The 27,954-nt window shown below is 37.8% G+C and overlaps 1 long non-coding RNA gene across 1 annotated transcript; it reads left to right on the top strand.

The window, feature by feature from the left end:
- Nucleotides 1-27,679, top strand: LOC136304108 (uncharacterized). Its single transcript, XR_010724383.1, has 2 exons — nucleotides 1-238; nucleotides 24,948-27,679. It is a non-coding gene; the product is annotated as an uncharacterized lncRNA (long non-coding RNA).
- The last annotated feature ends 275 nt before the right edge of the window (nucleotides 27,680-27,954 follow it).

The raw sequence follows: 27,954 nt of genomic DNA on the forward strand, positions 1-27,954 counted from the left end.
ACAGCCTGGCACTGGTATGAGTTCTCTTCTGAGCTTTGTAAATGAAAGTCAGGAGTTCAGTGGAGTATTGTAAACTGCATCAGCTGGGGATTTATAAAGGGAATATATGGCCAAAGGATTCTCCTTCAGGGCTTCAGCTGCTCAGGAAATGGGCAGCCTCATGGAATACAGACAGAGGCATAGAAATATTCAGAAACTCCCAAGTTTTGTTAAAATGGAAAAGGGAAATACTTCAAGGGTAAGTTGAACTGTGGTTTTTTACTGGATATTTCAGGAAGAATGGAATATAATAACAAAATAAGCTCTTATAATGATGACTATTAGAAAAGTGCGGATCAAATGGTTAAGCTGTTCTGCCATTGTTTACAAATCTCTGGCCTTCTTTTTTATTATCTGAATAATACCTCTGCAATCCTGTAACTCAGGAATAAATCCCTGCCCATGGTAAGAAAGCTGAGGAAATCTCATTGTTTTGAACATTTTTTAATTAGTTTGGATGAAGGGGGGAAAAGCCAATTCAGGCAAAACAAGAATAGTTCTCAGCAGAACTTGTTCTGTGTTTCCTTTCACCTGACTTAAAGCAGAAGCAGATTTTGAAAATAAGCTTATATTAATTTCAGAATCTTCTAAAGTATGGGGTGTTTTGGGACTCAGATGCTTTGAAAAGGACATGAGATGAGTCTGAAAAGTTATATGAAGGGATATTTTAGTATGTGGTTCGTTCCTCCTACCTCAGGCATCGGGATGTGGACTACCAAGGTTAGAATGACCCTGTTTTCCTCTTCCCGTCTTGTTTTTGCTTTGTTTTTAAGCAATTCTTTAGTTTTAAGTACCTGTTCTACTTAAATCTACCTTAAATCTACTTTTCTTTTAGCAGTCACAGTCCAATTTATTTTGTATTCAGTTACCTGAAGGCCTCACTTGTGCCCATAAATAAAATAAATTAAAACAGAATCCGAGTTTTAAGTCTGCTTCCTGGCAGTTATTCACTACATTGAATGCAACGTAATTAATTACTCAGTTTCTTAAGAGACTTGTAATGCTGGATATCTTGATACATCTGGACTGGAAAAGCAATATTTGAATTTCTGTTCTTATTGCTGGATTTCTCCCCATTAAAAAAAAAAAACACAGACCCATGCTACAATTATTTATACTATTTAGCCACGGCTAGGGGGTGATTGCAGATCTATGGATTCACAGATAGCAATCCTTTCATCACCCAGTTGTGTGTTTCACAAGCACAGGATTTGGAGATTGTGATAGTTGCCATGGCACCCACATGTGTGCCAGGAAGATTGTTGGGAAAGGGTGATTTATGTTCACAACAAACTGAATTTAAAAAAAAAAAAGAAAGTGATCAGAAGTGAATGGTACATTTTAAGCTGAAATAATTTTTTTGGATGTTTTTTCTTTTTGCTGTGAGGCCAAAGTTGTGATGCTCCATGCCAAAAAAAAAAAAAAAAAAAAAAAAAAAAAAAAAAAAAAAGAAAAAGCTGATGTGGAGATGTAATGGCTTGGGCATGGGTCTGAGGTGGAGCTTTAGCACCCCTGCTGTTTCCTGCTCCCAGGCTCCAGAACATCCTCACAGAGTGCCAACGCCACTGTCACTCCTGGTAAAACTTACTTGGAGGAGGGATAAATGAAGACTGCTAATAGCTCTCCTCTAAAATTCACAAAATATCCTTTTTATGGGTGTGGCCCCTGGCCCAGCAGCTACAAATTACACTTCTGATTTCCTTCTTGTCTCCACGGCTGAACCCGAATGGTTTGGGAAGAGTCAGGGTTCATTTCCTGGAGAAGAATGGGCAGAGCCAGCACTTCATCCTCAGCTTTGCCCTCCCTGGGGCTGAGAGGATGCAGCTGGAAATGCTCCCAGCTGTGGCATTCCCTGCTGGAAGGAGGAGGCTGGGATGGGCCAGCCTGGGATGTGCCAGCAGGGAGAGATGAACCCCAAATCCAGGGTCAGGGACTGCCCCGGGCAGGGGCACAGCCAGAGGGAGCAGGAAGCCTCTTCCCTGCTTTAAAAAAAGAAAACCTTTCCTCTTGAAGTTTGCATTCATTCTTCCTTCCAATTAAGGGAGGTGACCACTTAATTCCAACTAATTAGGGAATTTTTTAGATCCATTCTCCACTGTACATGCCAGATCCGTGCCTTACCTTTGCCGTGAACTCTCACAGATTAATCGTTCTTATTGCATAGTTTAATTACTTTGGTTCAACGCTTATTTTCTTTTGACTTCTAATTGACTTTATGAGTGCTTTTATTTGTATTGTGTGACTCTTTAAAGTGAAACTGGTAATATTGGGGATTTTTCAGTAAAAATTCCAAAACACCTACAGAAAACTTTGCTATTATGTGGCTAAATTTGTTTTCTAAGAGATTATAATATGGAGGACTTAAAAAAAATTATATGTAGGCCAAAGGCTTTTGTGCTCAAAATTTTCCAATTTCCCTGAGTTGCTGCTTCTCAGTTCTAGTTAGTTGTTTTCCCTTTGTTTTCATGCTATTTGACCATGTTCTGTTTTCTGATCATCTGGGAAGACTTTGATTTTGAAAAGAGGCTTCTACCTGTGAGGACTGAGATAAAAAGCCTCAAAACATGAATCCCGAAGATCCAAAAACCATGAAGGCAGAGGTGAATGCAGCTCTATAAAATGTTCCCTAAGTGTGACATCATGCTTGATCTTTGGATTTCACTTTCTGCAAGTCCTCTGTTTGCTCAGGGTTTTAAGCCATGCCAATTCTCATGTGCCATTGCTTATCTTTGGTGCCAAAGATGGGCAAATGTGCTGTAAAAATGCACTTCCCAGCAAAACAAAGAGAGTGGGGCAGATGTGAACCTCTCCTGCCATCTGAGAAATGAGGGAATACCCAAAGTTTTCCTCTCCTTCTCTTCATTGTGTTTTGTCATCCATCAAAAGAGGCAAGGTTGGTGCTGTATTTCACTTTTAAACTGGTTGCACCAGCAGCTGGAGTAAGTTCTGTGCAGTTCCCTGTGTCTGCCAGCCAGGCCAGGAAACCTGACCTCCTGTAAGAACACTTCAAATAATCATCTCCATACTTGACTGTACAGGAACATAAAATGCTGGTTTAATTATTCTTGCTGTGAGTTGATTGTCTTTTACATAGGATTTTGTTTTCCATCTGAATTCCTACATGTTTTCCAGTGGAATGGTGAAATATTTAAGCCTCTGGCCGTAGCTAAAATATCCCCTATACACTTAGCAAAGCAGTTTATTGTCCCTATGGCATTATAATGCTGCAAAGTGTATTTTCTCTCTTAATAAATATATCATTAATCCATCAATAATACAAGATTACTGTATATCCTTTTCTAATTTTAACTTGCTATCTTTAGTAGTGAAGTAGAAAGCTTGGTTGGGGTTGTTTTTTTTTTTTCCCTTTTATTCAATTTCTTCTCTGCCTACAACCATTTTCTCATTCAGTTTAACACTTACTCAATTTACGCAGTGTCCATCTCCTACCCTGCAGAGCAAGAATCTTCTACTTAATAAGAAATACTTATTGGCACATAGCTTTGATTCATAAAGAGAATGTTTCCTTGAGAGACTAATTGGTTTGGGATTTTCTTTTTTTCTGCTTACCAAAGGAGCTTATCAAGTTCTTTTACAGAATCCTTAATATTGTTGTTTTTCTTCCTTGAATGTGAATAAGTGCTACAGTCTGGAGGAAAACTGACTCCTAACTTATCTCTCTTTCTTGAAATCAAAAAATGCCTTTCACAAAATGGGAGTTATAACTCTGTTTTCAGGGAAAAAAAAAATTCTATATTGTTGAGTCCTGTAAACAAGATGATCCCTGTGACTGCAAACTGTGTTGGTTCAAAGGCAGCTGGGTCCCCTTGGCCCTTTAGAGAACAAGTCAGCCTGGAACAACATCTAATAATACAATAGAGTTATAGGTCAAATTTGTTGGGCTTACAGCGAGAAAATATTTTAAAGGCTGATGTATTGATGGTCTGTCAATATTAGGAGTGGAGTGGGAATCAGGTAGACAAATCTAGTGGGTATTTGTCTAATTAGCAGTGACCTGTATTAAAGCAGAGCTGCCTGAATTAAATTAGTTATTGCTCATCTGGTACTAACTTTCTTTATATCTGAGAATCTGGCAAATCTCATCTAGAATGCTAATTCTATCCTTCTGTCTTTTCCTCTGAGGTATCTTTTTCATTTAATAATGAGTTCCTTCATTGTTTTTAAATTTAGAACAGAGCCCCTTTTTGGGAAGGGGGGTAATTTTTTTTAAAAATTTCTTTACTGAAATATGTAAATAGTTCTTTTGAGGGAAAGCAGTAGGAGAGGTGAGGTCTTCAGGTGGTATCAGATCTGTTGCCTTCAAACATAAAAATAAAATACTGAGTGGCAAGGTAGCATCTGAAAACTTCTCTGTCCCAGAAGATTTTAAAAACTAATCTGCAGCATTTAGCATCTTGCTGTTTTAAGCCTAAGCCTCTTTTGCGGGGAGATTTATGCTGCTACTGGCCATCCTTCTCCCTCTTGAGGTTAATAACTTCCCTTTGTTCTCATAAATCTGAGTTTGCCTTGAGTTGCTGACCACCCAAAGCTGGAGCAGCTTTAGGCTCAGCTTTGCAGAGAGTTGAGGAAGTGAGGAGAGGCTGCTGTTCCTGTGAACTCTGCCAAGATGACTTGATAAACCGGCAAGGAAATTAATATACAAGGGTAGAAGGGATTACAGATAGAGATAGAAGGATTAGGCTCTGCACTAGCAGCGAGACTTGCTGTAAAACTGTTGCTTCAGGATTTTGTTTATTATTTGGAGAAATTCTATTTAAATGCAGATTAGATTTTCTACCTAGAAGTACAACTTAGTCTTTGTTTAGAAACTCCACAAAGAATAATGAACACAGGGCTCTTGTTTTCATTTCTTGGTGAACTTTGACAGTCACATTGCTTATCCTGTTATCTGGATTAGATATGCAAGCTCTGGATACAGGAATTGGAGCAGTTTGTTTAGAGACCCGGGTTTAATTAATCAGTGTATGATTACCAAATTGCCTTGGGATGAAAAACTGCGCCAGAGAAGTTGTAATTGGTCACTGACTAAACAGAAGGGCCCAGCGCTGCACTGGGTGTTTGGGAGGGGAAAAAGGCAAAGAAGAAGAAGCAAGAAATGAATTAGACAAGTAGATTTTGTGACCTGTATACAGCATTTTTTATTTTTTTTTTTTTTTTTTATTCTGGAATCAATTTCCTTGGGAAGTGACATTTTGTCTTCCTTAGAAGTAAAAACAGTGCTTTAGCAGAGCTGATGGGTTTACAAAAAGTAGCCTGAAAAGTCTTACCTTTAAACGGATTCCTAAATACTCAAAAAATATCTTTTTCCATATTGCAATAGATTTTTTAAAATTTTCCATAAAAATCTCAGTTAATTGTAGCTAAGGAAACATCCCAATCACCCTCCATGGGTTTATTTTTATTCCTTTATCCATTCTTCTTACATCTTGTCAGCACATCTCCAGCAATCCTCACAGATCTTCTCAAAATTATGATAAATTGATAATTAACATAACTAAGACAACTTTTTGTAAATCATCTCATTTTTTTCTGTGCAAAAAGACCCTCCACATATCATACAAAAAACACTGATTTCAAGGGATATTTTCATTTCACCTATTTCTTCCACCCCAGCATAATTTGTGACTTATCCACCAAGATTCAGGACAGAAAATCCACACAGTGATTGGCATGAAATGTCACTGGGATTCATGTACAGAAGCAGAAATGAAATATGTTTCAGGATTTGAGATTTTGACCCAATTTTAGAAAAGCATGGGTAGTTTGGATTGTTATTAATATCTATCTATCTATCTATCTATCTATCTATCTATCTATCTATCTATCTATCCATATATATATATATATAAAGATGACTTTTTCTTTTTTGTCTAATATGTCAGATGGCAGCCAGATTTGGCTGACTGGAAATCAAGAGTGTCCTCTGAGCAGATTTATTTCACCAGCCATAGAACTTGTGCAGTAATTTTATATTGGTCATTTAGCATGGAAATAACAAGCCAATGTAATGCATTTAAGGTGGTCATGGTGAACCATTTGGCAAGGTAAAATTTTAGTATTATCAGGTTCATAAAACTTGTGTTTTGAGAATATAATGAACATTTCTCCATGTATTATCCAGTTTTGTTATGAAGTGGAGAAAATATGAAGATAAAGTCTTTGATTTAAAGATGTTGATGAAGCTTGTTGCCTCATGGCATTTTAGGTGCCCTGTGGCTTTTTTGCTCCTTTCTTTATTTCTTTTTGATGGACAATCTAAAGCAGTAACTAAAATAATAATAATTAAAAAAAAATCTTCAGAAGGTAAAGAACCCTGGACCAATAATTTACAAGAAGTAACAAATTCTTGGGAGCTCAGACACTCCATTCAAAGTATCACAGCTATTTAAAAATCTGAATTGATAAATTTTTTTTCTGTGCTGCCCCTTCACAGGGAGCCCAGTTGTTTTTCCTCCAGTTGTTTTACCCATTTTTGGTAATATGATAAGCTGTGCACAAAATAAGTCAGAAAAAAGTGTATCTGTGATGAACATGATATGTCGGGTGAGTGACAGAATTTGCCATATATGTCAGAGGAGAAAGTACTGAATCCCAGAGTCAGCAGTACAGGAATGTCACATTCTGGAATCGTACAGAGCCACTGGATGGACTGAAAGGTAATTATTAGAACAGCCTCTTTTCCTTTAATGCATCATTTCACAGTCGCTTGTTCTCTTAAACTATATCAGATACTTATGAGGTTTTTTGAGAGTTTCTTGTAACACCCTATTAATTGACTGGAATACAGCAATTACCAGTTTTGATTTGACTATGTGCTTGAATCTGTGTGCTCTGGCCAATATTTTTTTTAATACTTATTTTCTATACCTATTTTAATTTTTTGGCAGTTCTTAGTTACCATTTCATGCAGGCCGGCAAAAGTTACGAGCTCAAACTTTAGTTGTGTTTAGTTGTGAACATTTTTTAACAGGTTTTTTTTTGTTTGTTTGTTTTTTGTTGTGTGTTTTTTTTTTTTTTTTTTTTTTTTTTTGTGAATTGGAGAGAGAAGCCTTCTTTCCGGCTGCTTACTGTGAGCCTGTGGAACTTCTGAAGCAATTGTGTCTAAAAAATCTTTGGACAAATGGCCTTTTTAGTGGGTACTTAGAGTCCAAATTAGAAAATGCAGTTTGCTGAACTTCCTCTGAGGTGGCCAGCACCTTGTTACTTGTGAAGATGGAACTTTGCAATTAAAAGCGTGGCGTTAAAATCTGATGGACCAGAACTCCTTGGGAGTGCATCTTGCTTTCCCCACTTCCCTTTTCTCTTTCATGAAAGGATAGATATTAATATCTGCTTTTTTCCCCTCTTCTTTTCTCTGGAATGAGAGAAATATGACCATTCACTTCAGAGCTCTTATTTTTCAAGTTGTCACAAGTCCAGGGGCCAAGTGCCAAGCTCTTTTGTTGGGAGTTGGATACCCCTTCTTCTCCTCCTGCTTTGGAGCTGTCCTCAAGCCCATTTACACACTCTGCTACATAATTATATTGATCTAATCTCTGCTTTCATGAAATGCCAAGCTCTAACCCATTTTTTCTGTGCTCCTTAGTTCCCCTGAAGAGTCTTTCTTGTGAAAAGGGGTGTGAGCTCATCCAGGGGGATTTGATGGCTGTGGCTTCAGTGATCACACAGCTCACCAGCCCAGCTGCAGAGTCACTGCCCTGAGCTCCCTGCTGCTGAGGAGCCCAGGGAATTCTGAGCTTTCTGCCATCTCCATGATAACCATTTGTAAAGTCACTTTCCCACAGGTGATGATGGTGTTGGAACTAGAAAGGGAGAGCAGAGTTGCTGCTCTCAAAAGTGTTTCCTGCATTCTTCTGCGTGTGTCCCGTTCCCTTCTCTTCATTGTCAGTCTCTGCACTTGGCTCATTCCCCAAGGACAGGAGGGTTTGGCATGGAAACTGCAGCCTGTCTGCAGAGTTTAGGGAGAAAAGGGTACCGTGTTGGAAGTTTGTGCATGAATGGGACAGGACTACTAAATACACTTCTCAAATCTTTATTACAAATCAACCTCAGAACAAAGTTTACGATGTTCCTTGAGTCTTTATTGCAGCATCAGCCTCATAACAGGGTTTGAGACAATTGAAAGATGGCAACAGCTCTTGTCTGCCAGCAGCAGCCAAAGATCTCTCTGTCACAGGGCATTTTAAAAGTTTTCCAGCCAATAGCATGTTGCTAAAGCTCACAGACAATTGTTCTAGCCAGTCACTTAAAACACACACACACCTGCTTCAAACAATGCTTGCTTGGATGCTTTCTTTTTATAATACATAATACTCCATTATTAAACTTAAAACCTTCTACTATATTGCTAAGCAGATTTTTCTGCAGCCTTAAGGTCTATCCTGGCCAAACCTAAGTCTCAGACTATTGTTTCATGTCCTTGCTTGCTGTACTGTTGTAACTTTTCCTACTTTCAGGCTTGACAGCTGCAGCTAATTCCAAGTTTTTCTGCTCCTTCTGTTTCTGGGGCCTGCTTTCACAGCTTTCTGAAAGCCACCTTACCTTTAATATTCCCCACAGGTACAACCCATGGCAGAAACAGACAGGGAAAAAAGGCTGCAAAACAAGTCACTCATCAGCCAGGGGTAACAGCAGCACAGTTCTGAGAAACACTCATGTAGTTGTGCATTTCTCACTGCAAAAGGGCCAATCTATTTTAACTTACATAAAAATAATGAGATTTTACAGTGGGAACAGTTGTAACTATAGTCCAGTCCATTTAAAAAATGGACTAAAATTTGATTCCGAGAAGCACTTTGAGGAATTTCTAGAATTGGTTTACCATGTCAAATTTTATGAAATCATTACATTTTATTACATTACAGTTAGTGCTAATTTTTAAGATATATCTTCTGGAAAGTTTTGGCACTGTAAGAAATCATCAAAGCTCATAAAATTCTCAGATTTTTAGTGGTTTATTAAAATAATGAGCTCTTCATCACTGTAAGACTATTCAAAGTACATTCATGGGTTTTTTTGATGTTCTGTTTGGTTAGATTTAGTAAGGACAATGAAAGACAGCTCTTCAACATTCCTGTATTTTTGTTGTACATTTTGAAATGGGCAGCACAGCTCTTTGGTGGTGGGGGAAAACTGAGTTTTTGCTATCATGTTTCATCATTTGGGTTTCTTTGAGTTTCTTTGAGTGCCAAGGACATCATCCCCTTCTCCAACAGGGAAGCTTTGAAAACTACATCTAATATAGTATCCAGTGCTCAAGAGTATAACAATCTGGTTTAAGTTATCTCATGTTGGGCACCCAGAAATAATGAAATAATGGAGGCTGCATAATTTTACTCAATTTTTTTAAATCCTCAGTTTCCCAGATGCAAATGGCCTCAATAAAGCAAATAATTCAGGTGGGATATTATTCATGTTCATGAAGCTTTTGATTGTGTTGTGAAAACAGCAGAGTACATGAGGAAATGAATAAATCTGCATTCAACACAAGGCTTTGAAAATATTAATTAAAAAGGTGTATGGCCACATGCTGATTAGAGTAGATAAAGAGAAATATTGAATAACTACTTACTCTCTGAATTGGGCCCAAGGGTCCAATGAGAAAAATAGTATATGATAATTTAATTAAAGTTTGCATCAAAATACATTTACACAAGGGTCCTGAATTAATATTGCAGAGTTTGCACTTTCTAACTCTCCGTTGCTTCCCTGGGAAATACTGGATCCCTTTTGGTACAGAGGTTCTGCATTGGGACATCCGGTACTGATCAGACCTTTGGTACATTCACCTCACTGAAAGTCTTAGTTCCAAGGCATTCATAGAATAAATAAGCATTTGAATCTGGGGGGAAAAAACAAACAAACAAACAAACAAACCACCAAAACAACAAAAAAAACCCCACCACCAAAACCAACAAAAAAACCAACAACAACAAAAAACCCCCACCCACCCAGATATTGATAGCAGCACATTTAGAAGCACAATTCAGGTGGGTTCTGGAATATGATAGAAAGAGGGTAAAGGGAGGTGGGATGTTCTGAAGGAATCATCCAGATAAATCTACATATTTACAAACACTTGGGTACTGATATTCATTGCTATATCAGTATATAAGATCCTCTGTAAAATATCTAGGCTGAGCCGAGCGAGTTTTTTTATTTCCTGGACAGGTCTGGGCTACTCACTGTTTTTTTCCCCCTCTTTTTCCCTGGGGAAATTTGGTAACTCAAGTCCTGACACTGCATATTTACTCAGTGTAACAAGAGCAGGAGCAGGGAAAGGGCTCTGGTGTGTACAGAATTAGGAGACAAGTACATGAAGGGATGGATAAATGGAGTCACAGTCTGACAGAAAAGGGGCCATGTCCAGTCCACAGCAGCCACTGCTGTGGAGGAAGGAGAATTCTCCCCGTGCTGAAGCTGGGGACAAAACAATAACTTGCCGAAATAATAATAGTTAGAATATTGACTATGATGCCATGATCAGTTGTTTCATTTCAAGTGTTTCTGGGCTTTACAATAAATCTCCAAACCCCTGTTACAATCACAGTGGTGCCACATTCATGACAGTATCTTTGTGCTTTCCATTTCCACTGGATAATGGACTTATAACTACAAAATGGATTTGGTTTTTTTCTATTGTAACAGCACCTGAAACACGTCATAAATGCTGTTATATCCAGTTGCTTTTGTAATTCAGATAATATACAGATAGGTAGCAAGCGTGGTGTAACAGAGCAGTAGATCACCCCAAACCTGCTGTTATCACGGGGATGGTGACAAAAAATAGCAAATTAAATAAATTAGTGTTGCACTGTGCAGCACTACAGCAGGGCCATGTGCTGCATGGATGTACTGATAAGCAGTCTGTGGCCCCAGAGCTCTGAATTCTGAATTTCTGCAGAGCTCTGAATGTCCCTGGCACTCCCTGTGCCCCTCTGTCCCCAGCTCTGGGTATGGAAACGAGGACCAGCAGAGCCCTAATGATTATTTCTGCCTCAGGGTAGAAGGTAAGAAAAAGGACCTGTGAGTGTGAAAAAGAAAAATACTCAGTGTCAGGAACCTCCCTATTTGGGGAGATGGAGTCGGGGATTTATTATTTGTTTGTTTTGCCCCCCAAGACTTTCATGTCCTTTTCTGCAGGAGTTCTGCAGTCATTCCAGTTTCATCTTCCAGCATTCCAACAGCCCAGTCTGTGGGAGGCTTTTTCCCAGCCATGATCAATTATTCTCTGTCAGAATCCAAATCTGCCTTTTCAAGTCTGATCATTTGTGATGAATTTATTCTGTTAACATGGGCCTGAATAGAAGCAATAGAGGATAATAAATTAACTTTGAGCATATTAATGACATCTCTAGACTATGGGTGAATTAAGGAACAAATAGATGAAATAGGTTCAATAACAGGCTGGTGAACACTTAGTCAGCAATTGACTGGTAGCTTTTCATTTAGGTCCTTTTATATCCTATGGTTAATTAAAAAACATAGAAAGATTTAAAGCAGCCCTTTGGAACACAGACTGAGTCAAAACTTCTCCTGCCATCCACAGGAACTGTAGGAAAGGTGGTTGTGAAATGCAGTTTGATGAAGCTCAAGGAACATCACCTTCAGAAATTCAGGTTTGAACCCTCTCAAAAAGAAATCTGTGCCAAAAGTGTTGACAGCTTTCTATATGGCATCTGCCAGAGCAGCACTTAACCCAGACTTAAAATATCCTTTCTGTAGGACTTAAGAAAAAATAAACATATATTATGGGATTTTGTGGGTTTATGAACTAGAGATTAGGTTAGTTCAAGAATTTTCACACCCAGCAAGAACTGCTGGGATTTATTTGGTTACCTCCAGTGTGTGTCTGCCCTGACCAGGATTTCAAAACTAATTTGAAACTCGGACTTTCAAAAGAGCTGGATGCTGAAGTGTAGTGACTTTGTGAGAACTGATTTTCTTAAATCTAAACCTAAGAGAGCCCCTGTCCCATGCAGTAGAGAAATGGCTGATTGAGGCTTATATTCTAAAGGAGGTGATAAGTTCCCTGACAAGTCTGATTGCTAGTTTTTAACCTTGTTAAATAATATATGTTAGGCTTTTATTAGCCTGGGCATATTCATGCCAAAGCTTATCAAACAGGAGTGAACGTTAAATTTTTTTGAAAAGACAGCTATGGTTCAATGTATAAAAATATGAATATAAGGAGGTCTGAGTCAAAACTTGACACCTACTCTTTGAAATTTGAAGGTCAATAAATTTATATCTCTCCTCAGAATCCTTACACAGACACACAGACAGTGTGTGGTTATAAGAAGATGTTTATATAATTGAGCTTATAAAAGCAGAATTTAAAGATCAACCAGTGTGTTTATTTCCATTTAAAAATATTTCCAAGTAATGAAGTTTAATTTCACGAACAATTGGATACCTCATGAAGTTTAACTTAATACCCCCACAGTTTTCTATTTGTTATGCTCTGCGTAATTAATTGTTGTTGTAGTAGTAGTAGTAGTAGTAATAATAATAATAATAATAATAACAACAACAATAACCACTACCCTGTTTTCAAGAATCATAGTCCTCATGGCTGCAGGTCACAGAACCACTCCTGACAGCTGTTGCAATGGGCTGACAAGATGCTGTCAGCAGCTGCTCACTTCCATTCCTTTGGCTGATCTTACTGACACTAAAATCTTCCAGAACAATCACAGCTATCACTGTTTCCTAACAATGTCCTTTTAAAATTATCCATGCTAGGAGAAAATGTTCTGTAAAGGATTGTGTCAAGTGTTGATCTGGCCTAAATTATTCCCATCATTTGTCAGTTGTCTAGGGGCTGATAAAATCATATGTTTTATGGAGAACCACATAAGTTTAGTAATGCTGCTAGCTAAAATTCCACTGTTTTTTATATTTTTAATTGAAATTTACTCTGGAGAACATATATATATATTTATATATAAATATATAAATAAATATATAAATAAATATATAAATAAATATATAAATAAATAAATATTTTTTAATATATATCCTGTCAGCAAAACTCCTTGATGCCCAAAAAACTTCTTAATAGTTGGAGAAGGCTCATGTGAGTGAGATGAGGAACTTCCAATCAAACAGAAAAATTTCAGTGGAGAAGCTGGTACACAAGGGACTGTTAAAGAGCTGGTAGCTGTGACAGCGTTCCCTCAGTAGGATGCTGCCCAAATTTCTGAAGGTGCCAGCAATGCCTATAATGGCCCAATTAGGAAGTTGGAGCCATCTCAGTCAGTGATTTTGAACTCTCAGGTAAATGATGGGAACTGTAGTTTTCAGGAATCTTTTTGTTGTTGTTGTTCAAATGTCTGCTGAGAATGAGGCTCTGAGCTGATGTGCAAAGATTGCTCCAAATCACTTGGAGCCACGCTCCAATGCCTGACTGGAGCACAATGAAGTTTGGATTATGCTGTTTTAAATTATCACCCATTTGAAGTCATTTTCTTTATAAAACAAGATTAAAATGACTGTAATTCAAAACATTTTACCTCCAATTGATGTGAAAATTGTAGTGTTCATATTATTTCCATTTTTCAATTTGACAAAACATTTCACTCCACATACGAGCCTTTCTGTGTTGTCACTATCTTAACAGTGAAAATATGAATTTTACTCTGTGCACTTTACTCTTTCCTGATGTGTCTTATTTCTTAACACTACTTATTTAAGTTTTTGAAAGCATGTCTTTCTTTTGTTGTAATACCTGGGGAAAATATAAGCAGATTTAGGAAGTTTTCTTTCCTCCTTTCTAACCCACACAATAACAGTTTATAGCTCCGTATTGTTAAGTTTGTTCTCTGTTCTTCTTACATGTCTGATGGTTAGATAAGTGCTGATGAATAAGCAAACCAAGGAAGAAATTTAAGTTCTAGGTTGATGGAGTTGAAACTCAGATAATTTACCTGAAACATCCTTTCATTTGTTTTCATATTGATGCCACAGGCGAAATTTCTCTGCAAGAATTTTCCTCAAAGTTTCATGGCTCTTAATATAATCATATAGGGAAAGAATTGTCTTTCTTCAGAAGTTTATTTCATAGACAGGGAGTATTATCAGTAATACTTTTTAAAAATCCAGTAAATTCTGAGTAACTTACTTGAGCTGCCTATGAAAAAGGGCACTTGTGTCATCTAAGACAGAGTTGTCCTTCCAGAGTTCTTGAGGAAGCAAAGAACAGAACAGTGCTGAAAACCACTGGAAAATTAAGTGACTTGCAGAAGTCCTTGTTTAAAATATTGCCAGTGAGATTTACAACTGCAAAGTTCCTGGCCTAAAAATACAATTGCATTTATTTTTAAGTCACACTGTGCTCCAGCACAAGTGCAACAGAATGCCAAACCTTATCACTTAAAGTAATAGCGAGGCACATGTCAGCTATCAGACCCTCAAACTCTGAGAAAGAGCTGTTTTTGTGTGCTCAATCTGCAAAGGATAATTCATTCCTTACTAGGGGGTATGATTTCAAGAGCTGAAAGCTCTAACTAGTGCAGATGTGTAGGGTAGATTTAAAGTGATTATGGAAATGTCACCGCAGGACAATGCATTATTAGTAGGCCCTCATATGTTGTATGCTGTCCCCTTATGTTTGCTGATAATTAACAAGCAGATTGGGATGTCATGGTGAGAATGAGTGCAAAATGTCCCTTTTATCATTTGCAATAAATATGAAATAGTGGTCTTGCTGTATCCTTCAGTGATTGTTCTATTTACATTGGTGACAAATGACATCTTTCTCCTTGTAACGTGCCTGCAGGGTTAAATGACTTTATTATTATTAATGAGTCATTGCTCCAGCTGCCCAGAAATACAGGGAGTAGGAAACATAAGAGATTTAGACCTAAGTAATTACAAATGTAATTATTACCTTTCAAATTTCATTTTTACAGCAATCACAGGGCTGTTAATCAAACATGGCCCTTTCCATGTGTTCACACTTTTCGGAGCCTTTGTCAAAGGGATGAGCAGCTTCGTGGGCCCGCTGAGGGTAGCCGGCGGCAGATTGACAAAGTGGTCTTGACAGAAAACTGCTGTGAAAAATTGGGTGGAAGCCGTTGCGTAGTCATCAAGGAGGCTATGGTTGAGAGGGTTTTCCAAGAGGAAAGCTGCGGCCATATGGAGGAGAGAGTCCTCTCAGGGAGGACAAGGCAAGCGGGAGGGGAATCCCAGTGTCCTGCGGACAGGTGGAACGCTGAAGTTTTACTCTTCCAGCCTGCCCTTCCTCAAGGTTGTTGGTTGTCATGAAATGGTCTTATAAAAACACAATGGAGTCACGCGCTGCACTGTCCTGGTTTAGGGGAAATTTGGGAGAAAATCCCCAAAAAAGGGTCCCTCTGGGAAGCAAACCCAAACGGGCCCACCCCCAACTGGTCCAGGAAAAAAACCTCCCCAGAGAAAAGTGGAAAAAACGATTTATTTAACAAACAAAGTGCCCACAAGCATAACGAATGAATAATATGAAACAATGGAACCTCTCGTTGTTCTGAAGTGAGGTGACAAATTCAGACAGTCCCTGCTGTGGGTAGCTCAGCTCTGCGGGCCCAGGCCCCGCCGGGCCGCGGGTCAGCTCCCGGTGCTCCTCTGGGCTTTTCAGTCCAGAGCGGCTTTAAACAGTCCTGAGGCAAAGGAAAAACAGTCCAGGGAACTCCTCTGCCTCAGGCAGCTAAAACTAACTAAAAGCACAGGAGATCTCTGTCCCACAGTCCGTAGGCGCTGCAGACAACACTGTCCAAGAGAAACAATGTGCAGGAGTCAGGCCCCGTCTGAAACAAATTCCACACTGCTTCCTTCTCCCTCCTCTCTCTCTGAACTAGTCTTAAAGGTAGAGAACTTAACATACAGCATAAAGAGGACAGTTGGGGATATAACACCAAAGAGCCACCCCAGGACCCTGCTTTAGGGGAATTACAAACCATGGCCTCTTACCCTGAAATATTTATCCTAACTACTCATAATTATGTATTCTTAAGTTTTGAGGTGGAGCGTAACTTTTATTCTCCTGCAGTAGTTGCTAGGGTGTTGTAGGGAATTGAGAAAAGGGGAATAGCTGTGATTATTGTTAGACCGTGTTGCAGATGGCATGAAATATAAGCAGTGCTCTTTCCTAGCATCATAACCTGAATTGATATTTATGGTGAAATGTAAAATCTGAGGGACAGCTTTGGAGAAATGGGAACATTTCCATTCAATAATGCCATTTCTTCATAATATTAAGGATCCTCATATTTTAAAGAAATAAGTGAAAATGAATTGAATAGAGAAAATGGGAACTACCAGTTACCACACTATGCCCCCAAATGTAATGTGAATCAACACTGGCACAAAGCATTTGAATTTTGAAATGACATTTTTGATGGGAAGATTGTTTTGTCAATCCACAGCAAGCTTTATTTATATATTCAGCTGGAAAGAATTATTATTGTTGATGATCCAATAAAATGTAATAGCTATCATCACTCAAAAAAGCATAGTGTGTTACATAAATAACTGCATAGGTAATTATTGTAAAAAATGTTTCAAAATATTCAAAAATAAACAGGGTATTAACAGTAAAAAAGATTAATATTCTAATGAAGAAATATAGTTTCTTTGGGTTTCTTTCCTTGAAATACAACTGGAGTCACACAAAAGGTACAGAATATTTTAGACTGTTTTAGGTTTGTTTTGGTTGCTGCTCTAGTGGTCTTTGACTTCAAGTTTGTTTGTGTATATCTGATGAAAACACAATTCAGAACAACTTTTATTGTCTACCTTTTAAGTTATCTCAGGAGATATATGTTCACTAGCTCACTGAGCATTTGGGGATTTTATGACTCCCTTTTGAAAATTAATATTTCATTAAAGTGTCTGAACCACGACCAATTGCGCACAGTTGTTCAATTACTTAATTTAAACGATTTTTTTTTTTTTTTTTTGCTTTCCATCAAACTTTTGTTTATTTGTTACTGCAAAACCAATACTAAGGAAGACAGAGCACCATTTGGCATGGAGATACACCAAGAGACTGCATGAATAGAGGGTGTAAACACAGACATTTGAGGGGCTTTTTTCCCACACCGACCCTTGAAGGAACTGCTGTGTGTGAACAGGACTGAGCAGGAACTTCTTCTCATCCTCATCCTCCTCACTCAGCCCTGACCTCTGCTGAGGGGGCTCACCCAATCTGCTCCTTGTCACAAGTGTTGGAATCTGGTAGGAGAGTGGGATAGAGGAATATTGATATGTTCATGTAGCCCCCTTATCAATAAGTTAGTGCTTCTGACCCTGTTCTACCCAGAAATTCTCTTCCCTTTGTACCTTCCTGACACTCATCCTATCTCCAAGCCCAGATCTTTGCTCTGATGTATCAGAGTTTTAGATGGATGTATCTGATTTTTTGATTACACAGCCTAAACTTAGGAAATGCATTTTCTTGTTTCCACACCAAAGTGAGTTTATGTAGATTGCATAGTGATTCTTAGTTCTCTTTATGAATCCTCACTCTTTTGAGGTATTTAGTGATTTTTAGTAAAATCAGTAAGCTGCCGTTCCTTCAGGGACACACGTAATTTTACTTGAAACTGAAATCTGAAAAACTAGGTATAGTGTTATATTCTGCATAAATGGTTCCTCTGAAAAGTGACAGCTGAAGCCCTTTTTTATCCAGCATAGTTTTGTAGGATGTTGTGTTTATCACAAGAATTTTACATCAGTAGTAGAGCTTAATATGTATCACTTATAATGCACAGTCTTTGCAGGTATGGGGGAAAAAATGCTAATTTCACTCTTTACTATGTTTCCAGGTCGAAGGTTATTGCTGGAGGATAAACCATTTCTCACTATGTAGTTTCACCTTGTTTAATTGATTTGAATTTGAATTTATATTTCATGTTAAATAATGAACCATGTATTAATAATTAAGAAGGTTCAGTACAAATGGGAAGCAGTTAATTAAATATTAAATAAAGCACATTGTATTAGCCACTATTGTAATCAATATACTAGATTTTAGGTTATCCATTTTAGGTGGTCATTATGCTTTACTAGTTACAGTTAAAACTCTTATTGAAAACTCAATATACAATTTTAATCCAAGAAACATGTGGCCTTTGCAAATTACCTTTTTTTTCCCATAAATATCAGCGAAACATGAACATAAAAGATGAATTCAATTGGACTGGTAAAGCAGTAAGGGTCAGCGCCATGTACTGTCCTACAATCTGTCACACCCATGTTCATTTGGCTCAAAAAATGAGTTTGCAGGTGGTTTGGGGACTTGGGTTTGGGGGTTTTTGGGGGGGTTTTTTTGGTTTGGGTTTTTTTCTGTATGTTTGTTTGGGTTTTTGTTTTGTTTTTGTTTCTTTTTTTCTCATGTGAATTCTCTTTCTGTGGAAAACAGTAATTATTGAAGCTGAACTTTTTACAGGAGCTTTGCCTTTAGACCATATCTTGGTTATGATTAATACAAGATTGAGGCTCTAGTCAGAATAACAATGAGGTAACCAAATGAAAGATTAACGTGCTTTATTTGTAGGGCTAGTGCTTGTGAGGGGAAGATTCACTTCACAAGTGTAGTTAATGAGACAGGAATTACTAGAGGCTGACTCTCTTGCCCTGACACTTCCTCCATTTCCTCTTGCCCTCACCAACTTTCCTTTGCTATCTTTAATAATGTTTGCTTGACTTGTTGAATCCAGGTGCAAAATCCTCACACCTCATCCTGTCATTTGGATTTCATGAGAAGTATTTTTTTAAGATTAAATTCAAATTAAAACCACGGCTGTTAGGATATAAACTATGTTCACTGCAATGGAAGCAGAGCTGATTCTTGCAAGCTACCCAGCACAATCTGGCAAGCCTAGGTAGCACAGGAAGATGTGATTTCCCTCATGCCTGTTGATTCCTCAGTCAGAACAAGTGGAGGATCAATCTTCCCTAATTTCTCACAAGCAAAGCAAGCTCTGTACGCACAGCTGAAAATTGAGGGTCGTGTGCCCTACTTGTTCTTTGAATAAAAAGGTTCCAAGGCTAGAATTTAAGTAACTCTTTTAGGTTTTTAATTTATTGAGATGTATACAGGAAATAAAAAATTCATAGGGAACTCCTCCCAAAGGCATTTTATTATTAAACCAAAAAGCTAGAGTATATTATAGCAGCGCTTATTTAGGGTTCCTGCATTCAAGCTTCTTCCTCCTGACCTTATTAAAAGTAACCCACTTTACACTAACTACTATTCCTCCCTCCCTTTTTTATTGTTAATGTCATTTCTGTTCTCCTCAAATGGTGGAGACCTCTAAATGATGTTACTCAAGTGGCCATGTTTGGTCACCAGGGTAATTCCGGACGATAATTTCCCCACATTATGCTTGAATTCCTGCTTAGATTTAGCACCACATTTAGTAAATACACATGGGCAAAGAGTGGTGGTGGTGGGGGGGGGGGCAGCTCCATTCCTCAGGAGCTGCTGGCTGAGATGAGGAGTTGGGGTTGTCATCTCCATCACTCTGGTGGGCTCCTGCTGAGCAGAGAGCGCTGGAGGTGCGCTGGGAGCTGCTCAGTACGAAACGCTCCAGTAAACGAGAGGCACTTCTGGATGCTGAGAGAACAGCATTGGCACTGCCAGCCATGTATTCATGTATGTGCTGTGTTGTGAAAATATGAAAAATAGCTCGGCAATGGCATAATTATGGGCAATTTGCTTAATTGCTTGCTAATTGTTGCTTGCTTTATTATGAAACAAGAGTGCTCTAAATGTAACGCTGGATGGTTTGCATCCAAAATGTGTCAAATTCAAAACTGGCTTTTCATTAAGACTTCAGCTACATGGCTTTAAAATTCAAGCACTCTATATTCTGTGGTTTAAGGTTTCCTTTTCTTTTTCTTTTTTTTTTTTTTTCCCCTTTTCTTTTTCTTTTAAATTTTCTTTGCACAGTTTTTATGCCCCTAAACCTGCATTGGTATTGTGCAGCCTGGTGGTTTCTGAACTTCTAATGAATCTGAGTGCTTTGGTAATGAATGCATTTACAAATGTCTTTTGATCATTGCTACACTTGTGTATAAAGGTGGATCTTTTAAGGCTTCTCCAAGAGCTCATGTTCTTGATTGTCCAACCCTTAGTGAAGCACATCTTTCCCTTCAACACATGCATTCGGATTTTTTCTCTTAAGGGATATGTACAATTCTGAAAGTCTGGCCTTTTGGAAAAGCCACTCTTCTTTTTCAACAAATATACCCAGGTATGAGCAGAAGGTTAGACCAAAAGTCCTTTCCAGCCTAATCCCTGTGATTCTGTGGTGCAAGTGATGACTTTCATGGCAGAGTGAGGAAAGAACCAGTCCTCTTGACATTCATTTAGTAGTACATGTCTCTTTCAAGGCTGGAGGGAAAGGGTAGAAAATAAAGTGAGCTGTCTGTACACCAAGTATGTGTTTTGATGATCTTTCAGGTCTTTTCCAACCAAAACGATTCCATAATTCTAACTTCTCAACATTCTGAGACTGTGGGTAACATACTCGTACCAACAGTCTGTCTCCCTTTGTGAATTTTCCATGAGAAACAGTCTTAAAACTGGAACATAATAGTAAGCCAGAAATGCCAAAGAGTTGCACCGGAGTTTTGTAGACTGAGAAGGAGAGTAGCACTGTCAAGCTCTTCAGTTTTCATCTCTAAAAAGCAAAGAGGATAATCAGCATTTTTATTTACTACCTCTAAAATCCCACGCAGACTTTTTAACCATAGGAAGTCTCTGGTCAAAACAAACAAGGGAAAAAAAAGGTATTTTTTGTAGGTGTTTTGATTGAAGGATAGATATCTGGCAAGGCTGGAATTCCAGATTTTCTGGAGTGAAGGTAAATATTCTTACTTGAAAACTGTTTTGACCTATAAATGATGAGACTGCGGAACAATGAAGAAAGTCTTTTAACTGTTGTGCTTTTAGTTATACTTGACAGTTCTGATCTAAACATTTCTTAAGAGCTGACAGACACTTTCTTTAAAAATGTTCTTAGTTCTGCAGACAATTAAAAAGAAAAAAAAAACATTCCTAAAACAACCTGGAGTTCAAATCAAAGTGGTAAACTCACAGGTGCACGAGTGTGATCTATTATATGAATTAAAAATTCTCTTTTGTATAATTTTCATGTCATGTTTGAAGAGTCTCCATGTAGTTTGGAAAATAATATCTAAAATTGAGGGTTTGTAACTGATTGAAGTAAGAAAGTAGTTAGACTGCTAAGAGTTCAATGGAATGTAATCTTTATTCATAATATGTGGGGAATATGCAAACTCCTATTTCCATTTATAAACCTGTCATGTCTTATGTGAGAAGATGGTACCAGACACTGAATTTCACTTGCAAGAGCCATCATTTCTTCTGAAAACATTCAGAGACAGCCGGAACTTTCTCTTCCTTGATGGGTGGAGGCAGGTGTCAGAGGTGTTTCCTTCCCCTGATTACTTATCAGACTGTGCAGAATAATCACCTGCACTACTACTTTGGAATGAGAGAGAAAGGCTCAGAAAATTTGATTGTCACCCACATTTGGAACTACTTGCAAGGAAACAAAATAGAAAGGAGCTTAAAGAGTAGCAGCCAGAAGGTGCCATGGTCAATTTGCAGAGCTTCTGATCAATGACCACTTGAGCACTGAATTTCACATCTCCCACAGGTGTGGCTGGAATGATATGTAAGGAAAATAGAGACAGAGTTTTGTGATAGTTTTGGGTATCCAGAATTCTGACAGAGTTTGACAAAAAGAAGATCTATTTCATGGCCTGAAGGAGCAGGCAAATAAAAGATAATGCTCGGTGAATATTCATGCAGAAATCTTTCTACAGTTTGTTCTAGTTTGAGTTATTTTCCAAGAGTCATTGGTTTGTGGGTGGGGAAAGTTGTTTTTTTGTTTGACATTGAAAAGTGTTTTTTTAAAGTTAAGGAAAACTGTATATTTTACATGGTATTAACCATAAGCCCTGATGAAAAGCACACTCTGATAACAATATTGAAACAAGATTGAAAGAAAGATTATGACTTCTACAAAAGATGTTTCTTCTAAACAATCCTGCATTGGCAACCTTTTTTATTAAAAAAAAGACCCAAAAAACTTAACACCAAAATAATTTGCATTCATATCTTAGGATTGTGTCCAGAATAGTTATAAAGCTTTGGGGTTTTCATTCTTGTTTTTTTTTCTCTTGCTTTTTGTTGTTGTTCTTTGGGGGGGTGTGTTTTTTGGGTTTTTTGGGGGGTCCTATTTATTTATTTTTAATAAAATGAAAACTCAGATTAAAACATCTATTTGTTAACAGAATAAACAAGACTGTGATTTTAACAATACTCTTGTTCTTAACATGGTAACATTGTTCCAAGTCTCCAGGTAGTCTGGCATCACGTGACACAAAATTACTGTCCTGATCTTTGAAATGGTGTGGAGACTGTTTTATAGGCAACCTTTTTTCTTCCACAGTTGCCTTGGCCAATGTTAAATGTTAAATTTTTATTGTCAAATGCTTCCTTTTGCTGTTTTAGCTCTGTGTACTCTCTTAGTGTAGTTTGAGAGAAATGGTACAGTACAAGTGTTGTAACCTCTTGCTGTGAGGACCTCAAAACAAATAAGCATTATTTCCAAATAAATAATTGTGTGTATTTCACATTTTACCTGAATTAATAGCATTTTAAGGGTTTTTTTTAATTAATGCAAAAAAGATCAGTTTCTCTACAAAATGGGAATAATTCCACACTCTGTCAAGGTTGTGCCTGATTTCAGTGAATTGCTTTCATCAGAATAGAAGCAAACCTGGATAATTAAAGAGCTTAAAAGACTTGAATATACTTAAAGTTATGTCTGTAATAGCAGATAGTAGGACACAGAAAGATTAGACTAATCTACCACTAGAAACTTTTCTTTTTTTGCAGTACCTCCTGCCTCCACTGAATTATTTCCATATTTATGTCTCCTACTGCCCATCAAAACTGGATTAGTATTTCAACAGCAAGGTGCCAAAGCTTTGTCAGGATTAAACTGAAAAATACTCAGGCAAAATGACTGAGGACATGTTGAAATGCCAGTAATACACCAAAATAACATTTATAAACAATCATTCCTCTAACTGACATGTAGAGAGTCCTGAAGGAGAAATAATCAAGAGCAGAGCATTCATGATATAACGAGCAACCAGCTGTCTTCTTAAACATGGTAGATTTAAAAAAAAAAAAAATCCTGTTTTGGAGAGCAACATTATGTATTTCAATGCCTGAAGGAAAAACTTAATTCCTTTGTATTGAGATGTAGCATGGAAATAAGTGTTTGTGCTCTGCAGCTTTACACAGGTTTCAACATGCAAAATATTTGTTAAAACAGAAATGCAGCATCTGTCTAAACATAAAGCTCAGAGGGTGGGAGGCTCCTACTCAGCACTCTCATTGCTATAAGTAATTTTAGTGGCATTCCTTCTCCAGTGCTTATCAGCCAGAATCCGATTTTAAATGCAATTTTCATTAAGACAGGCATTAAAAATATGTTTGTATCTTTCATTGGGAAGTTTTATGAAGAAAACACAAGGAAATATTCAATCAGATATTCTTCTGCACTTCTCATGTATTTAACCCTGTAAACAGGAAGAGAATATAAAATCAACTCTTGCAATATTAAAACTATTTTGAGGAACCATTTGTAGAAATTTAAATTCCATTCATTTTTAATTTACCTACCATGGCAAAGCTACAATTTAAATGAAATAGATCAAAAATATTTATGTATTACAAATGAACACTTTTAGATTTCATAGTTTACTTTGTCTTTGAACAAATTAAAATTTCTATAATCCTTTTTCAAGGGCACAAACCTCACATCTACTGAAGAAATCTGGTTTGATTACTAGCAAACTACAGAGATTACATCTTCTTTTGCTAGTACTCTTTGATTTTTCAAGGTGTTGAGTACTGAATGCATGGAGAAATCAATTCTCTTTAAAATAGCTGTTATGCTCTTTCATTCTTGTAGCTTGAGTGCATCTTTGAGGCCAGTGGACCATCTTTGGCTAGTGCCCAATTTAGGTTTTTTTGCCTTAAGCAAAGGAAAACAAGAAAAAATCCAGTTTTAAGAGAATATTAAAGAAACCAAAAGTCTTTTTTTTTTTCCAAGTATTTCTGTGCAAATATCTAGAGTAATGGAATTAAATTATTATAAAGTTTTTAGCTTTGTTACAGAAATGACGCCTGCAAGAGGTGAAAATATTATTTTAGGGAAGTGACTGGACCAGAGGACATGGTCAGCTTCTGGCAGAGGAGGTTTAGATTGGACATTAGGAAAAAAATTCTTCACTGAAGGGGTCATCAAGCATTGGAAGAGGCTGCCCAGGGAGGTGGTGGAATTCACCATCCCTGGGAGGGTTTGAAAGGCATGTGGATGTGGCACTTTGAGGGTTTTTTTAGGGGTGAACAGGGTGGTGTTGGGTTACTGGTTTAACTCACTGAGCTTAGAAGTGTTTTCCCACCTGAGCAGTTGTACGATTCTGGGAAATCGAGTGTATAAGAGTTTATTAGAAATCCTTAATGATGGTGTGAACTGTGACAACACTGCGGGCCCCAACATCTGAACCTTCACTGAACCTCTACCCTTGGAGGCCTTTTCTTCCCAAACCATGGCCATCAGTGTAGGAAATTGAGTGTGTTAGGGCTTATTATAAAGCTTTAATAATGGTGTGAACTGTGACAACACTGCGGGCCCCAACATCTGAACCTTCACTGAACCTCTACCCTTGGAAGCCTTTTCTTCCCAAACCATGGCCATCAGTGTAGGGCGGGGGTTGCTTTGCTGACCTTGATTCCCTCTGTCTGTCTCTCCTCACAGCCCTGACACTGTCCTGTGTTCTTTCCATCCTCCTAGCTATCGAAGTGAACCTGCAGAAAGCCCTGGCCGAAGCCTCCGAGAACTGCACGCAGGAGTGCCTCATCCTCGGCCACTCCGACAACTGCTGGATGCCACCGGCGCTGACGCAGTTCCAGCAGCCCAACACCTCCCTGCCATCGTTTGGCTTCCAGCAAGGCTGGGCCCGAGGAGCCAGACCTGAGGGCCGTCACACCCTGGGGAGACCCCTGCCAAAGGATGACAGTGACAAGGGCCAGGGAGGGCCCAGGCCCCAGCTCTACAACACCTGTGAAAGACATTGCGCCGCCGAGGACCCCGTCAAGGTCATCCCTCTGGCAAACTTCGCCGCGTCCCACCAGGCGCCGGGGGCTGGGAGCAGCACCACGTTTGTGCACGAGCACCAGCTGTGAATGCATATCTGGCAAATCTCTAATTTCAGGCTTTAAGCGTGACTGTGGAAAGTCACGGCCTAGCGCCACTCCTCGGGCGCATACAAGCTCGTTAGGCTTGTGAATAGAACACTACATCTGAAACAGAAAATCTGAGTCCTTAGGACCTGGTGGAAAGGTGTTTACCATAGTTCTTGGTATAAACCAGAAAATGGGGATAAGAACTCACAACACAAAAACACTCAGAAGAAAATAAAAATCTGGTTCTTTTTCTCACAGTGCAAATATCTGCCAGCAGTTCCTCCTTCCTTTGGAGGCAATTCCTTAGTACAGTTTGGGGGATATTGTAGTCTAAAAATAGCTTACTCAAATTTGTTGTTGTTGTTGTTTATAGCATATTTATAGCATATTCATAGATTTCATCTTCCATTTGCTTAGCATTAGAGATCAAGTGAGCAATTTCTCTCATTTGATTACTTGACATAATAGAATTAATAAGATCCTAAACTCTAGTTCTTCAGAAGGACGGTATATCTTTCCACCAAAATTTATCTTTTATATAATTAAGGGGAATGTATGTGACAACTGATTTTTATTTTAATTTTTATTGGCTCAATGTACAGGTATTTATTTTCTGAAAAAATGCAATAGATGAAATAAAAACTCTCGACTAGGCTTTTCTGTGTGAAATAATCAATGTGACAATGAGAGGATATCCAAGATCAAAATGGAAAACAAATAAGAAACAACTTTACTTTTTCATTTTCCAAGTTTTTGCTTTCTATAATAATTCAAGGAAGAATATTATAATTATTATATTTTTAGCCATAAGTCTATTTCTCTCTTTTTCTTTTCTTTATTTTATTTTTCGTCTTGCAGAGCTTGCTTTGGCTACTGTTCCTGTTAGTGGAAAATTACATGGGCACCGCTGAAAACAGTAGGAAGTGGGGTAGTTTTTTTGGCTGATGTGATGTTGTGGCTGCAAGCTACCAGTGTTTTAAAGAATATTTAATAGTGATGTGTACGGCTTTTTTTACAGCTATATTCACCTATTGTAAGTATCCAGTAAAAGTTTAACTATAATATTGGTTACTTCATCACAAACCTGTTAGACTAAGAAGTACTTGTCATTGTGGGTTAGTTGTTAGAGAATGACTGATAGTGCTCAGCAAAGAAAGAAGGATCTAGGTAGTGGAAGTTGGATGAATATAAACAAACCCTATTCATATTATTTGAAAAAGTCTCAAGGTGATTCTCTTTAGAGAGAAAAGATTTTTTTCAATGTTCTGTGTACTGGAGAATATATTCTCTTGGTAAATTCCACAGTGGATGAAAAGAAGATTCCTTTTTTAGATGAAAAAAACATATTTTCCTTCTAGTATTTCCTTCTAGTACTTTGTTGGTCTTTAGTCATTTCATTATTTGCAGTATGTACGTACCAAGAAATTTTTCCTTTAAGAAAATGCATCACTTTTTTGTTTTATTGCTACATTAAGTGAGACAATCGAAGCTGTATGGAGGGGAAAAACTGTGTGAATATTTCCTATGGGTAGAACTCTATGTAGGCTTCATAATGTAACTTAAATCTGTAATTTGTAAACAAAACTGTGTGTAAAAATGCTGTAATATTAGCTGCTTGTAAAATTTACAGAAGTTCAAGTTGTTGAGGGTTTCCAATGAATGCTAAAAGAGCTTCTCTTATGTGCCCAGCAGGTATAAGTAGCTTTATATATTGCTGTCCCCACTGTAAATCTATTCAAACCACATTTAGATTTCATGTGGAAAAAAAAAAAAGAAAAAAAGAAAAAAAAGCTTCACTTTTAACCTACTGATAGGATTTAATTAATAGGCATCCGATTATCTAATGATGTACTTCTTTTGCTTCCTCTTTTTTTTTTTTTTTAAGTAGTTTTAAATAACTTTTAGAAAAGATGTGGCACACTGGCTTCCAGTTGCATGTAAATCCTGGAAAAAAATCATAATCCTTTGGGTACTGACACATCTCTTTTTCAATCCTGGAACAATTGAAAAATTGACAAATTAATTCATACCTAATGTATACAAAACCCTTTGTTGTTTGCTTTGGAGACATCAGGAGGAGAGAATTTGGCAGTTCTTTTCAGGGATATGCAAAAAATGAGCTTATCTGTAGTTTACACAGACTTACCAAACATACTAATTGCGCAAATTTAGAATAATGCTGACACTAATTCCTCCTATTGTAAGCAGAGTGCTTTAGTTTTTATTACAGATGCTGCTATTCCAAATGTTTATGGAATGGCAGCTCCACTGGAAAACTCTTTTTGTTTGTTTGTTTGTTGGTTTGGTTTGGTTTGTTTTTTGTGGGGTTTGGGGGGGGGCTTTTGGGGAGTTCTTTTGGGGATGAAGATTGCAACTGAAATTTTCTGGCAAAGAATTAATTTCTACAATTTTAGGATTTTTATAGGAAAAGGTGAAAGACCCAGAATTAGTGGGTTTCTTTTCATTGGTAGGAGAAAAAACCCAAACAACTTCACTTAGTTTAAATATTTAGGAGTTACTTTAGGGTTTTTTTGGTTTTTTTATTTCCCTAAGGTAGAGAAGCACTTAACCAGCCCCCTTCCCTTGAAAGCATACAAAGAAAAACCCAAGAAAAC

This window comes from Chamaea fasciata, unplaced genomic scaffold (genome assembly GCF_029207755.1).
Source record: "Chamaea fasciata isolate MVZ Bird 193981 ecotype frontalis unplaced genomic scaffold, bChaFas1.0.hap1 SCAF_50, whole genome shotgun sequence".
Taxonomy (NCBI): Eukaryota; Metazoa; Chordata; class Aves; order Passeriformes; family Sylviidae; genus Chamaea; species Chamaea fasciata.